A 13,540-nucleotide genomic window follows, 5' to 3' on the forward strand; every position below is an offset into this window, starting at 1 on the left:
GCCCCTGGTAGGAGCCGTGCTTCCTTCAAGCCTCAGGGCTCTTGCACATTCTATTCCTGTCTGGAAGAGTTTACCTAGTTAACCTGTACTCATCCTTCAGGCCTCAGTTCGAGTGTCACGTCCTCAGGGAAGCTTTTTTGACCCCCTACCTAGATCAACACTCCCTGCCATGAAATGCTCTCATGGCCCTCTTATCATTAGAGAATCAAATCCATGAGGGCAGGAACTGTATCTGGCTTTGTTCACCACTGTATCCCCAGGACTTAGCATAGGGCCTGGCACATAGTAGGTGCTCTGTATTAATTAGCTTTTGCCACAGTAATGCTGTATAACAAACCACCCAGAAAGTCAGGGTCATACAGCAATCAATAAGTATTTTTTCCTGCAGGTTGACTGGATTTTGGTTGATCTAAACTGGGTTCAGCTGGGCTTGGTTCCAACCTGTGAACTGGGTGCAGGTCTGCGCCCCCATCTCTCATCCTTATTGAACTAGCAGCAGGCATGTTCTTTAAAAGACAGGAATGCAAAAGAGCATGCCTGACTATGCCAGCTCCCCCTTGGCCAAAGAAGGTGCTGATGCCCTGGCAAGGGCATGGAAGTGGTGGAAGCAGTGAAGAATTAGGACCAGTTGAATCTATCACAGGCCCAATAAATATCTGCGGTGTGGAATTGAATACTTGCTCTGTGCTAGGCATTGTACTAAGCACTTTACATGCACTAATTCATTTAATCCTCAAGTCAACCCTCTAAGTATTATTAACCCAATTTTTAAAAAGTAGTTTAATTGAAAAAATAAAATCTTCACAAAGTAAACAACTCAAATAGTACCAGCTATACTCAATGAAGAGTAACTCTTCTTCCTACTCCAACCGCAGCCCTACTCCACAAAGAAGCAGTGTTTCCATTGTTTTGTGGACTTTCTGATATAGTCTATGATATGCAAGCCCCGCCCCCACCCCGCCACATAGAGATATCCCTTTTTAATCATTTGGTTTGCTTCATACTATATTAAAACGGTTCTGCATCTTGGTTTCATTTTGTTTTCAAAGAATAATATATATTGGAGCTCCTTCCTTATCAATCAAATTGATCTACATTATTTTTCACTTATTTCCATTTTACAGATGAGGAAACTGAGGCTTAGAGAAGTTAAGAGACCTATACCAGGTATTGCAGCTCAAAAGAGTCAGGGCTGGGATTGAAGTTTACATCTTCCTGACTTCAGAGCCTGTGTTCATAGTCACTCTGCTTTACTGACATGGCTGGGGGACCCACAGGGTCCCCAGCATGGGCAGAGTAGACCTAGACAAAAATGTCTGAGCTCCAGCTGGGCGTCCTCTCTGGGATGAGGGATAGCAGTGGGAACTCTCATGGTGCTGGGTCCACCCAGGCTCTGCTGGAACCACCACCAGCGCTGGGAAGTGCCTTGGCCCCGGCCTTTGCCCTCAGACCACCCACCCTTCTTGGTGCCCCAGCACTAACTCTAGTGATATGAATGAATAAATGATAATGAATCAATGATATCAGGTCCACAGTATCTTAGAGGGCTGGATGTTTTGGAATTTCTTAAAAGATATATTAATAATATCTCCCCCAATGCGACAAGCCTCATCTTCCCCTCTCCTCCCTTGTGGAAGAGGAAAATGTCTTAGGCAGGAAACCTGCCCTCATCCCTAGCTGTCTTTAACTTAGTTTATGCCTTTGGGCAAGCCACTTGCCCCTATTTGCGAAGGGGAATCATAATTCAGAGAAAAGCGGAGAGGGCCTACTGAAACTGCAACCGTGTGGCAGAGTGTCTGCTGTAGATGCTGACTTGGAGGCATGGTCAGGGTGCTCTGATCCTTGTGCCTGGGCTGGGACTCACCGGGAATCCACAGGAACAAGCCAGAATTCAGCCTCCTTCCGTGGAGCTGGCAGCTGTGCGATGGGGGACAGTGCAGTATGGTGGCTCATAGCCTGCCTCCGCCTCTTACTTACTCTGGGGCCTGGGGCTCTGCTAATAATAGTTACAATCTATTGAACTCTTAATATGTTCCAGATGTAGGCAGCCCTGCCTTGTTTAATTCTCCTGACAATTCTATGGATTAGAAATTAACTCCAATTTACACAAAGAAACCGAGTCTTAAAGAGGCTTAAGTGACTTTCTCAAGGCCAAGGGGAAGGGAAGCAAAATACTTTGAGTCTCAGTTTCCCCATCCATAAAGTAGGTACGATAATGCCCATCTCTCACAGTTGTGGTGGGGATTCACTGAACTAATGTAAGCAAATTAAACTGGCATAGCCACAGACACATAGTAGGTGCTCAGCCAAAGGAATTCCCTTCCCCCTCTTCTTGGAGATGGAGATTGTGTTGGGACAGTACATTAGAATCATCTGGGGAGCTTCAGAAAGGACTGATGCGGGGTCCTAGCCTCAGAGACCCTGATTTAAGTGGTCTGGGTGCAGCCTAGGCATCAGCATTCTTAAAACTCACTGAGTGAATCTAATGCTTAACCAACATTGAGAATCACTGTATTCTAGACCCTGACTGAGTGGAGGGTAGACATTATGTGAGGCTCGCCACTCTGTAAGCTCCTGAAATAGCCTGCTCACTGGTCTTGTGACTTCTACTCCTATCCCCCTCCCCATTCCATTCTTCGTTCAAAAACCAGGGGGATCATGAAAAACTCAAATCATTCCCCTTCAGTAACTTCCCATTGTACTTAAGAGTAAAAAAAAAAAAAAAAAAAGTTTTACCTTTTTCCAAGGCCCTACATGGCCCACACCCTGCTGACCCTGTCCATTGGTCTCTGTATCACTGTCCCCTCTGCCCTCCCTCTTCAGTCTGTGGCTGGACAGTTCCCATCCGACCTTTATTTTTTATTTATTTATTTATTTTTGAGATGGAGTCTGGCTCTGTCACCCAGGCTGGAGTGTAATGGCTCAATCTTGGCTCACTGCAACCTCCGCCTCCCAGGTTCAAGCAATTCTGACTCAGTCTCCTGAGTGGCTGGGATTACAGGTGCACACCACGCCTGGCTAATTTTTGTATTTTTAGTAGAGACGAGGTTTCCCCATGTGGGCCAGGCTGGTCTCAAACTCCTGACCTCAGGTGATCCACCTGCTTCAGCCTCCCAAAGTGCTGGGATTACAGTCGTGAGCCACCGGGGCGGCCCCCATCTGGCCTTTAGATCTTATCTTAACTAGCACTTCCACAGCCCTCTAGGGTTGGTCCCCTCAGTTTTGCTCTCCCACATACTGTTAAATACATGATGAAATGAACAAAGCACATTTAATGTTTTTTCATATTATTATTATTATTATTATTGAGATGGAGTTTTGCTCTGTCGCCTAGGCTGGAGTGCAATGGCACGATCTCAGCTCACTGCAACCTCTGCCTCCCAGGTTCAAGTGATTCTCCTGCCTCAGCCTCCCAAGTAGCTGGGACTACAGGCGGGCACCACCATGCTTAGCTAATTTTTTTTTTATTTTTAGTAGAGACAGGGTTTTGCCATGTTGGCCAGGCTGGTCTCAAACTCAAACTCCTGACCTCACGTGATCCACCTGTCTCAGCCTCCCAAAGTGCTGGGATTCCAAACATGAGCCACCACACCTGGCCTTAAAGTTATTTCATTTGTACATTTGCCTATTCAATGTCTCTCTCCCTTACTAGACTCTAAGCTCTATGAGGCAGGGTTCATGTCTGTTTTTGCTCATCATTGTACTCCAGTGGCTAGCATAGGGTCTGACACAGAGTCAGTGCTTAATAATATTTGTTGAATGAATGCCTAAGTGATAATGAATGAATGATATTAGCTCCACAGCATCTTGAAGAACTGAACGTTTTGGAATTTCTTAATTATTTTTTAGAAATATGTATTAATAATAGTTCCCATCTAGTGAGTATTTACTGCGTCTCATTTTCATAGAATGAGAGAACTACAAGGGCCTCCTTGTCTTGCATTCTCTCTCCACCCTCCACAGCTTCTCTGTCTTCTCTCCAGCTCACTGTTCTTCCTCTGCAATCTGCCTTTCAGACTCCAGTCTATAGAACCACCTTCACCTCCTAATGTCCTCCCTTGGGCCCCTCAGCAAGGCCCCTGACACCAGCCAAAGCAGAGGGGGAACCACAGGCCTTTTCTAGAGGCTCGGCTCATGATGCAACTCTAGCACCAGGCATGGCTGCAGGGGAAGATAGGGCAGTGGAAAAGGCAGTGAAGAGAATTAGGATAACAGCCATGATCTGGTGGTCCTGGTGCAGGGAGAGGATGAAGAATAGATGCCTCAGAGGCCATCATGCCAGGTCTTCAGCCCTGCCTCACCCTTCCCACCTGAATCCCCAGCCTGCTAATTTCCCCTGAATCTTACCAGGGCTGTCCCAGCCCTTAAGGGAGGACAGGTGTTTAGAAGAAACCCTACTGCCAGCATCCGTATTCTCTTCTTCTCATCTTCAGCTTCATGGCTGGCTGTGCCAGGCACTGCACCAAGCACTTTATACACATCCTCTCAGTTCATCCTTACAGCATCCTCAGGTCATCATGATCATTATTCTTGAATAGACAAGAAAACTGAGGGTCCAAGTGGTTGTGTTATTTGCTCAAGGTCACCATGTTTGTCTGATCTCAGATACCAGCTCTTAACCATAATGCCATACTTGGTTCCCAAAAGGCTACTGCCTAGAACCATCAAAATCCCTAATCCCAAAAGGACAGCTTCAAATAAGGCGGTGTCTTGCACACCTTCTTCTCAAGAAAATAATGGCAATGTAGTTGAGCCCTTCTGTCACTTTGATAGTAGCTTTCCCTTCACGCTTAGTAAAGGTGCTGCAATTACTATGGGCACCTCTGGTAAGAGGAAATTTTAAGGAAGACAGAATCATAGGATGTCAGGCTAGCAGAGACCTAATGCCATACCTCTCAGCTCACAGGTGAAAAAAAAAAGGAGGTCCACAGAGGCTTCCCACACCCACCTCAGAGCAACCACCTAAATTTGCAATTTGAGTTCTGTTGATATTTCTGCCCATGTTCTCATGCCTGAGCTGGGTCCTTTGCAACCAGCCTAGTTGCTGCTTTGGTAGATCTCCATTTTGAATTTCAGCTATCCTACCCGCAAGCCCCTGGGAGCCTCCTGCTTCCTCTCATTTCTTGTGTCTTTAAAGAAAACTCTCCTTGCCTGAGCTCCCTCCCATTGGATTTTGTCCTTTGGAGCTGGGTCTGTCTCCCTCCCTTCCTCTCTTCCTTCCTCCCTTCTTCTCTCTCTCTCCTCCCAGCAAGGCATCTCCCTCTTCCTTATTCAGCAGGAGCCACAGGAGGCCTCAAGCCCCAAGTGTCCGCAGCCCAAACATGGCCACATGCCCACCATCCCTGGTCGGGGCAAGGAGTGTGGACGCCCTTTGGCTGCACTGCAGTGCCTCTAACTGCAGCTTCTCCCTCTCTCTCAGGGTTGCTGGAAGATTATTAGATAATTTTCAAATTTGTAAAGCGCCTTAAGCTCCTCGGAGGAAAGGTGGTATATGAGTGTAATAACAATAACAATCCTATCTGTCAGAGCCATTGAGAAAATGAATCTTGTTATCCTCAGGAACCAGCCAGAGGAACTTCAGCAAGAAACACGAAAATAAAGCACAGAGCACGGCCTCCTGACCAGTCAGCAGAGGGGAAAGTGCCCACCAAGGGTGGAGGGAGCATTCGAGCCCCGCTCCCTGCCAGCCCAGTGCTGGTGCGAAGGGGCTCTCAGAAAGTCACCCAAATTGCCTCTGACACTTCACCAATTAAAATGACTTTAGGACAAGTTGAAATCAACTTAGGGAGTGAAGCATTCTGATTTCTGAGACTCTCCCAAGGCAGCGGGGAAGGCAAGTGTCTGAGCAGGTTGTCACTCACTCAGGAGTAATGATGGGAAAATCCATCCCGGTAACGTGATTGAGTTTGGTGAATTAGTAAGGATGTTTACACTGTGTGCTGCAAGTTGGAGTGGGGCTGGCAGGGGTTTTGACACATGTGGCAGCTTCACTCCTAATGAGGTTCTCGGACTCCACACTCAGCCCGGCTGGACTTCAAGTCGGGCTGGGTCTTACCCTTCAGGCGAGTGGCTAAGGGCAGGGGTGGGCTCTGCAGGCAGACAGGACTGGGTTTAAGTTCTGACTCTGGTCACCACCAGCCCTGTGACCTTGGGCAAAGCTCTGTGCTTCTCTAAGCCTCAGTTTCCCCGTGTACACAATCTGCATTATGATAGCACAATTCATAATGCTGGCTGTCGTAATGAGAAACATGAGATGAGCTATCTTTTTATTTTTTGTTCACCTCCACAGGCCAGCATGGCCACGGAGATAAAGGAAAGCCAGGTTTATCTCTTCTCCCCTGGAGTATCTGTTCCCTTAAGAGCCAAGAAGAGACAAGGAAGGTGGGAACCTGCAGAAAACATAACCACAGTTCTAGTCCTGACGATGCTTCTGCCTGGCTATGTGATCTCAAACAAGCCACTTAACCTCTCTGAGCCTTGTTTTCCTCATCTGTAAAATGGGATAAGCACGCAACTTCTCTGTGGGTATCTGAACAGAACTTCTAAAAGTTCTGAGCAGACATTTGTTGGTATGCAAGGCAATGAGTGGCCTCTGGGAGAAAGTTTAGAGAGGGAGAATGAGAACAGGTTGCTCTTTCTGGTGACCATGGCTCCCTGATGGGGGAAGAGAATTTAAGGACTGACAAGGAGATTGTAAAACCTGAGGGAAAGAGGCAAGAGTGGGAGAGGATCCTGGAATTTATCAACTAGGCTTGCTGGGAACTCACCAGAGGAAATTACAGAGGACTACAGCATGAAAGACTGAAGTCAGACTGGAAACAGACTTCCAGGCAATCAGGCAACAACAGGCCTAGTCCTTCCTGATATCTTTGGCTGTACCTGAGTAAAACCCCAGGAAGGGACGCACAGCCTGACTGTGCTGGAAGGAAGGCAGAAGGATGGACAGGGAGACCCTGAAGATGCTTCCGCAGGACCAGAGAAGGAGGCAGCGGAGGCACAGCAGTCCCTCCCCGAGGCTTTCTTTGAGCTTCATCCTCTGGAGGCCTTGTCGGAACCTACGGTGACCCTGAAGCAGAGGCCATGTCCTCACAGACATGCCCAGGTCAGCACTGGGCCACAGCTCTATTATTTAAGTGTTTCATAAAAGAGCAAACCTCCGGGGCTGGAAGAATGACCGGGATCCTGACTCTTCCTGCACAGGAAATGAAGTAGCTGTGTCCAAGCCCTGGCTTGACCTGCAGAGGACTCACCAGCTCTGGCAGAAGTTTCCCAGCCTGAGAGGGCCCTGCTGTGGCTGAGATGATGACACCTGGGCCCAGACTGGGTCCCTCCCCTCCACACGGAGCCAGGACCCACCGGTCCCTACACCCACTGCTTGTGGACTCTGCAGCGATTTTACTGTAATTTCCTCGTTGTTGCAGTTAATAGCATTAGTTTGTTAATTACTGTATATTTTAAAAGTAAGACGAAAGGGAATTCCCACTGGAGACTTGTTCTTGGCTGAAACAATGTGATATGAGGGAAGGAAGAGTGTTCACGGGTAATGAGCTTGCCCTGCTGCTTTCTGTTCCCTTGACAGTGCCTGGGGCCAGAGATGGGGCTGCCAAGGTGGGAGGCAGGGGCCCCCCACAGAGCCCAAGCCCATCCCTGGAGGGAGTCCTCTGTAGCACCCCACTTAACTCCAAAACCTCTGCCCGGGTCTTCTATCCCCAGCCCTGCACTATTGTCAGAGGGAGGCTTCAAGCCTCTGAGGAGGAGGGGTCTGCCTGAGGAGCCCTGGGACCGAGGGAACCAGACCAGAGTGAAATAAGACACAAGGAAACCTGGCCTGTGACAAGGAGCATTGATTGAGTAGGATGGAATTTTTATTAGGAAACAGCTGGAATTTGGGGAGAGGCTGCTACATTTAAATTCAGCCTGAGACTGCAGCCCTAGAGGGGAAATGGGAGTTGGGCGGGTGCGGGGGCGGGGGGCGGGCAGGCACAGGTCTTGGCAGAGGCAGGAGCAGCAGCTTGTGGTTGTGCACAGAGATCTGGCTGAGGGGGACAAGCAGGGCCTGCCATTGAGCCCTGACGCTGCTGTCAGGGCTGTGGGCTGGGTCAGCTCAGAGGAAGGGTGCCTTTGGTAACTCATCCAACTGAAGGGGGTTGGTGTGTGCTCCTAAAGCCCTGCATGTTCAAGTTGCCCCCATTCTCCCCACCCAGAGCCATAAGGGAATGGAGGCTGGGGCTGAGCCCCAGGACTCAGGAGGAGTTGGGGGCAGAGGCCGGAGAAGAGCGGATAGGGAGAGAGAGGGAGGAAGGGAGAGAGACTTAAGACAGAGAAGGATGGAGGACTGAGAAAGAAGTTCATACAATCTACAGGAGCTGATTAAAATCCTGGAAGAAAATGTGATGGAAAGACTTTCTATCTTTCTATTGAGACATTTAACCTAAAAGAAATGAGTTAAATAATTTATACAGAGAACGAGTGAAATTTGCTTTGATCAAATTAAAAAATATGACTCTGGAAGTAAAGTGTCCGCCGCGTCCTTTCCAGGCAGCAGAAAGAGCTGCCGAGAAACAAAATGACAAAGACATAAAAATAACTAACCCTAACCCGGCGAATATTAGCACCATATTTTTTGGGAGATTACACGGCATCACCGTAGGCCAAGCAGAGAAATCCTCTCTAAGCACCAACAGGAGAGGTTTTGCTCATTGAGGAAGCCCCATAAAAGCCAAAAAACGGATAAAATTTTCCTTTGCAAAAGTGATCCGACTTCACTCAGGGGTTGGCCCAGAAGCCACAAGGGATCAAGTTAAATTTCCCATTTGTGCATTTCAAAAAAAGAAGAAAGCCGCTCAGCTCCCCTCCCCAATTCTGTGTTTCTTGAAGATTATTCCTCTCCCATTTACCACCCACCCCCCCCACACACACACACGCACCTGCCCTTTCTAAAAAAAATCCGGCAACACCTCATTCCATAAAAGTAAGTGTTGCGTTTCATCTCCTCTTAGGAAACATCACGGACAAGCTCCAAAACTCACAAGCTATAAGCATAAATGCCAGTGACTTAACCTCTTAGAGCCTCAGTTTGCTACTCTTTAAAATGGGGCTAGCATCCACTGCACAGAGTCATGGTGAAGATTAAAAGAGATGAATAGAACCTGGCAGATGGAATATTCAGTAAGTGTTATGAACACTATCTTCCTCCTCGACCTAAAGAAATATTCAGCAAGTATAAACCAAAATGCCAGAGATCTCTACCCCAGCTCTACCCCCACCTGGAAAGCCCATGGTGGGAAACCATTAGTCCAATCCTGGAGAAAATATTTTAGCTTCACGGACAGCAGTCTCTCTGACTTTGGGGGCCCACTTGACTAAAAAAACCACTTTTGTTTCCAAATAGTTGGGGAGAACATCCACAGATTAAAAGCAAGGGCTTCAGAGTCAGTACCAGGTTCAAATTCTGACTTCACCACTTACTTAGCTGTGTGACCATGGCCAAGTTAGCTTAATCACTCCAAGTTTTACTTCATCTGCAAGATGGAATAATAATGGAACAACTCTTATGGGATTGAACAAGATAAGGGATGTAAACAGGGTACCTACTGTAGAGTAAAAGTTCAATAAATGACAACAGATATTATTTTTTGCAATGACCTTGGGAGAGACATTCAAGGTCACTGTGATTTTTCTTCTCAAACCTTCAGTAATGGTTTCTGATCCCCAGATGGGAGGAGGGCCTAGCTGGCCTCTGTTCCGGCTGCACCACAGGAAGGACTGTGGTCAGCATTGGAGCCACCTTTACTGGTTCTCTGACACACCCCGGTGGCACTGAGCAGGGGAACTAGGATGAAGGAAGGGCTCAGCCCACTGACGCATGAGGCCTGGAGGAAGGATGGGGAAGGTTAGCTTGAGACCGAAGGTGTCATCAGGAAGCTGGAATGGCAGCCTTCAGATTTCCAAAGGTCTGGCATTTGCCAAAGGAAGGCTGAAAGTGAATATGAACTCCTACTGAAGAAGCTCTCTTTGCAGTAATATAAAAGGCTGCCTCCATAGCCAGTGAGCTCCCTGTCCCTGGGAGTATGTAAATAGAGCCTGAGGGCAATACAGAAGGGCTTTGAGCATCCACTGAGGATTGCAATAGGTGCTCTCCGTGTGGCTGTCAGAGTCTGCCAAGAGGGCTCCGAAACTACTCAGCCTGTTTGGTCTCAGGTTTTCTGCTTCTGCCTTTCTTCTCTGTGATCCTCCTTCTTTTCCTTCTCTATGGAATTATCTTCCTTCTCCCCACCGCATCCCTCTGAGGACCCCTGAAAAAAGCAAAGACCATATGGAGATAGAGTCTGTGCATATTGCCGGTTTGTTTGGTTGAATGGTGTGAAGATGAAGGAGAGTCAGGTGATGGAGAGGCAGGTGATGTATGTATGTGTGTGTGTCTGTGTGTGAGAGAGAGAGAAAGGGAGAGATTGGAAAAGGAGGAAGAAGAAATAGAGAAAACAGGGAGATACAAAGAGAGGAAGAAGCAAGATAGAGAAGAGCAGATGAACAGAAAAAGGGGAAAAAATCAGAGAAAAATGCTGAGGAAGAAAAACAAAAATGAGAGACAGGCGATTGAGGGAAGGAGAGCACAGCTAAGGTGGAGAGTGGCGGTAGCCCTGCACCTGCAGCTGTTGGTGCAGCTGGGCGGTGGGTGGGCCCAGAGCACACGCGTGTGCATACAGAAGTCGAGCCGCTGAGCCACTGTCAGTGCAAGAATGTCAGCCCTGGGATGGGGATGAGCCGGCTTTTATCTCTTCCGGCTGTGCAGGATTTACAAGCTTTTGAAACGCAGGATTAATAAGAAGAGGCCGGTGTTTTAATCTATAATGGAACAGAAAGTATCATTATTGTTAAATAATGCACAGCCTGTCGTTTATTAAGAATTAATGGTTTATCGAGTGCTCAGGTTGCTGCAGCCGCCTCTGCCCTTCCAGGCCTGGGCTCATAGCCACTGGCCTGGACTGACTGGCCACGAGCAGGCTGGAAAGGTAGCAGCCAGCTGGTCAGCCTGGGATGGAGAGGCTCTGGCTCTGGTTCAGAGGCTTGGCCTCTCTCAGTGGTCCACCCTTGCTCAGGCTGGGGGTGGGAAGGGCTAGAGTGGAGGGAGAAGTTATGGGGTGTGAACCCCACCTCATTTCTTCAGCCTGGATCCATCAACCCCTTCTGAGGAGACAAAAAAAGAAGCATCCTCACCGCATGGGACCTACCCATTCTGCTTCTTTTTCTAAGCCTATAAAGTTTAGTTTCCCCCTCTCATGTTTAGTCCTCTGGAGGTGGTGACAACACAGATGCAGGGAGACAGGAGTCCCTTCTTTCTCCTTCTCCCCTCTGGGTCCTGGAGTGATGGATCACACACTTCCCAGAAGGAGAAACAGAAGCATCTGCAAAGGCACCCTGGCGAGAAGGGAACCACATTTCCTGAGAACTTTCTCTGTGCCAGTTGTTCCATAGATATCATCTCACTGTAATCTGTATCATCACCCTAGGTGGTACTATTGTCTCCATTTTATAGATGGAAAAACTGAGGCTTGGGGAAATTAAATCATCTGCATAAGGCCACAATACAGATGGCAGAACTGGACTATACTATTTTATTTCAAAGCCCTTTTCACTCCACACATTGGGGCACCTGCTCTGGGCTTCCCCGTTGTCTCAAAATGAATGACCTCAGAGACAGCATTTGAGAATTCCTAAGGGTCTCTGCATCTGTCATATGGAAATGCAACTACAATGATGCACCAAGCAACAGCAGACCTAGCATCTCCACCAGCCAGGAAAACAGAGTCATGGATGGCAATCCAGGAGCCTGCCACTCCACTCAGCACCACAACCGGGCTCCATTCTTGGGCTCTTGTGACACAGAACTCCCTGCCCTCCCCAGTCACCAATCTGCATGGTTTGGGTCTTCAGCCAGAAATACTCAGGTCCAGACACAGAAGCTGACCATATGCCCACCGTATCTGAGGCAAGAATCAGAGCTGTGTGACTTTGGGGAAGTTACTCAACCTCTCTGGACCTCTGTCAAATAGTAATAATGCCTGCCTCAAAGGATTATTGAAAGTACTAAATGGGGTCGTCCATGAAGGAGTTTGGCACAGACTCCACCGTGAGCACTCAGTGTTGATATTGAGGAAGAGGTGTGGCATTGATTCCAGCAGGAGAGTTCTCCCGCTACAGCCCAGCATTTCTCACCTCATTCATTCAATCCACAAACACGTGTGAGCACGGACTATGTGACAAGCACACACCTCCTGAGCACTTGTGCTGGGCATAGAGGTGAGCTAGTCAGAGGCTGTGCCTATTTCCCAGACACTCTATCCCTCATCGTACCCTTCTTAACCACCCTCTCTCCCACGCCATCCTTCTTCATCTCACTCAATCTTAGCTCCCATCCCAATTTCTCATCTCCACCTTCTTCCTGCATCCCATGCTCCTCTCCACCTTGCACCTTCCACCAGCTCCCTCCCTCTCCCCATCCCAGCCTCTTCTCCATGCGCAGGTCTCTACCTTCCATTTCCTCCAACTCATCCCTTCCTCCCCCTGGCCTCATTCCCGTCTCCTTCCTCATTCCCCTTTTCATTTCTCCATCCCCAACCTGGACTCCACTCCCATCCATCCCCATCTCACCCCAGTCTCCCACCCGATTCCCATTCTAGTCTTTCCCTGCCATTTTTCTTCTTTACCCCATCTCCATCTCTCCCTTTCCCCAGCCCCAGCCCCAGAACTCCAACCCTTCTGATTAGAGGGCCCCAGTGGAACCCATGGGGGAGGGGACACTGCCCCCAGAGGCCACTATGGGAAGGTGCATTCCAGGAGACGAACCCCAAGTCCCCGAGAGCTGGTGCAGCCCCAGAACCTGCAGTTGGCAGAGTCGGGGAGGGCGGCGACTGGGCAGCAAGCAAGCTCCTCGCTCCCTGCCCCCATCCGTCCCCCTCTCCTCCGGGCGGGCCACCACGCTGGGACCTCGGCCCACAGCCCGGCTCCTCACGCGGCTCCTGTTTTATTAACCTGACTGTCGGGGCTCTCGCCACTGAATAGGGCCTGTCGCGGGGGCTAAGGGGGTGGGGGGGCCTGGGCTTTGCCGTAGATCACCATGGAAACGGCAGCCTCGGCCAATCAGTGGACAGGCAGCACCGAGTGCAGCAGGCAGCTTGGTCTCCGAAGCCTCGTGCAGCCGCAGGCTGACTCCTGCCTGACAGGCCTTCCACAGCCCCTGCGGTGGGAGAGGATAAGAGCGGGGACAAGACCCTAGGAGAGGGGGCAGACGCGCAGGAGTGGTGGGTAGTATGAGGCCAGGGGACACTGAGGGTTGGACTAGAAGATGGGAAGAGACTGGGGAAGGGGATCAGAGACTCCTGGGGTGGGGTTTTGGAGGAGCCCGGGGCAGGGGGCTGCATTTCTCCCCAGCTGCAGTTCTCTGCCTAAGCCAAGGTTTCTCAGCCTCAGCACTATTGACATTTGGGACCAGGTGCTTCTTTGTTGTGCGGGCTGTCCTGTGCACCGTAGATTGTTTAGT

General features: G+C 49.2%; 1 long non-coding RNA gene across 1 annotated transcript in view; it reads right to left on the reverse strand.

Moving 5' to 3' along the window:
* Nucleotides 1–504: 504 nt before the first annotated feature.
* LOC107974886 (uncharacterized) overlaps nt 505–13,540 on the reverse strand; it is a 38,074-nt gene continuing 25,038 nt past the window's right edge. Inside the window, exons 3-4 of the long non-coding RNA XR_001717944.4 lie at nt 10,647–10,845; nt 505–10,295 (exon numbers count right to left, since the gene is read on the reverse strand). This is a non-coding gene — a long non-coding RNA (uncharacterized LOC107974886). The remainder of the gene's footprint in view (nt 10,296–10,646; nt 10,846–13,540) is intronic.

Source organism: Pan troglodytes, chromosome 4 (genome assembly GCF_028858775.2).
Source record: "Pan troglodytes isolate AG18354 chromosome 4, NHGRI_mPanTro3-v2.0_pri, whole genome shotgun sequence".
NCBI lineage: Eukaryota > Metazoa > Chordata > Mammalia > Primates > Hominidae > Pan > Pan troglodytes.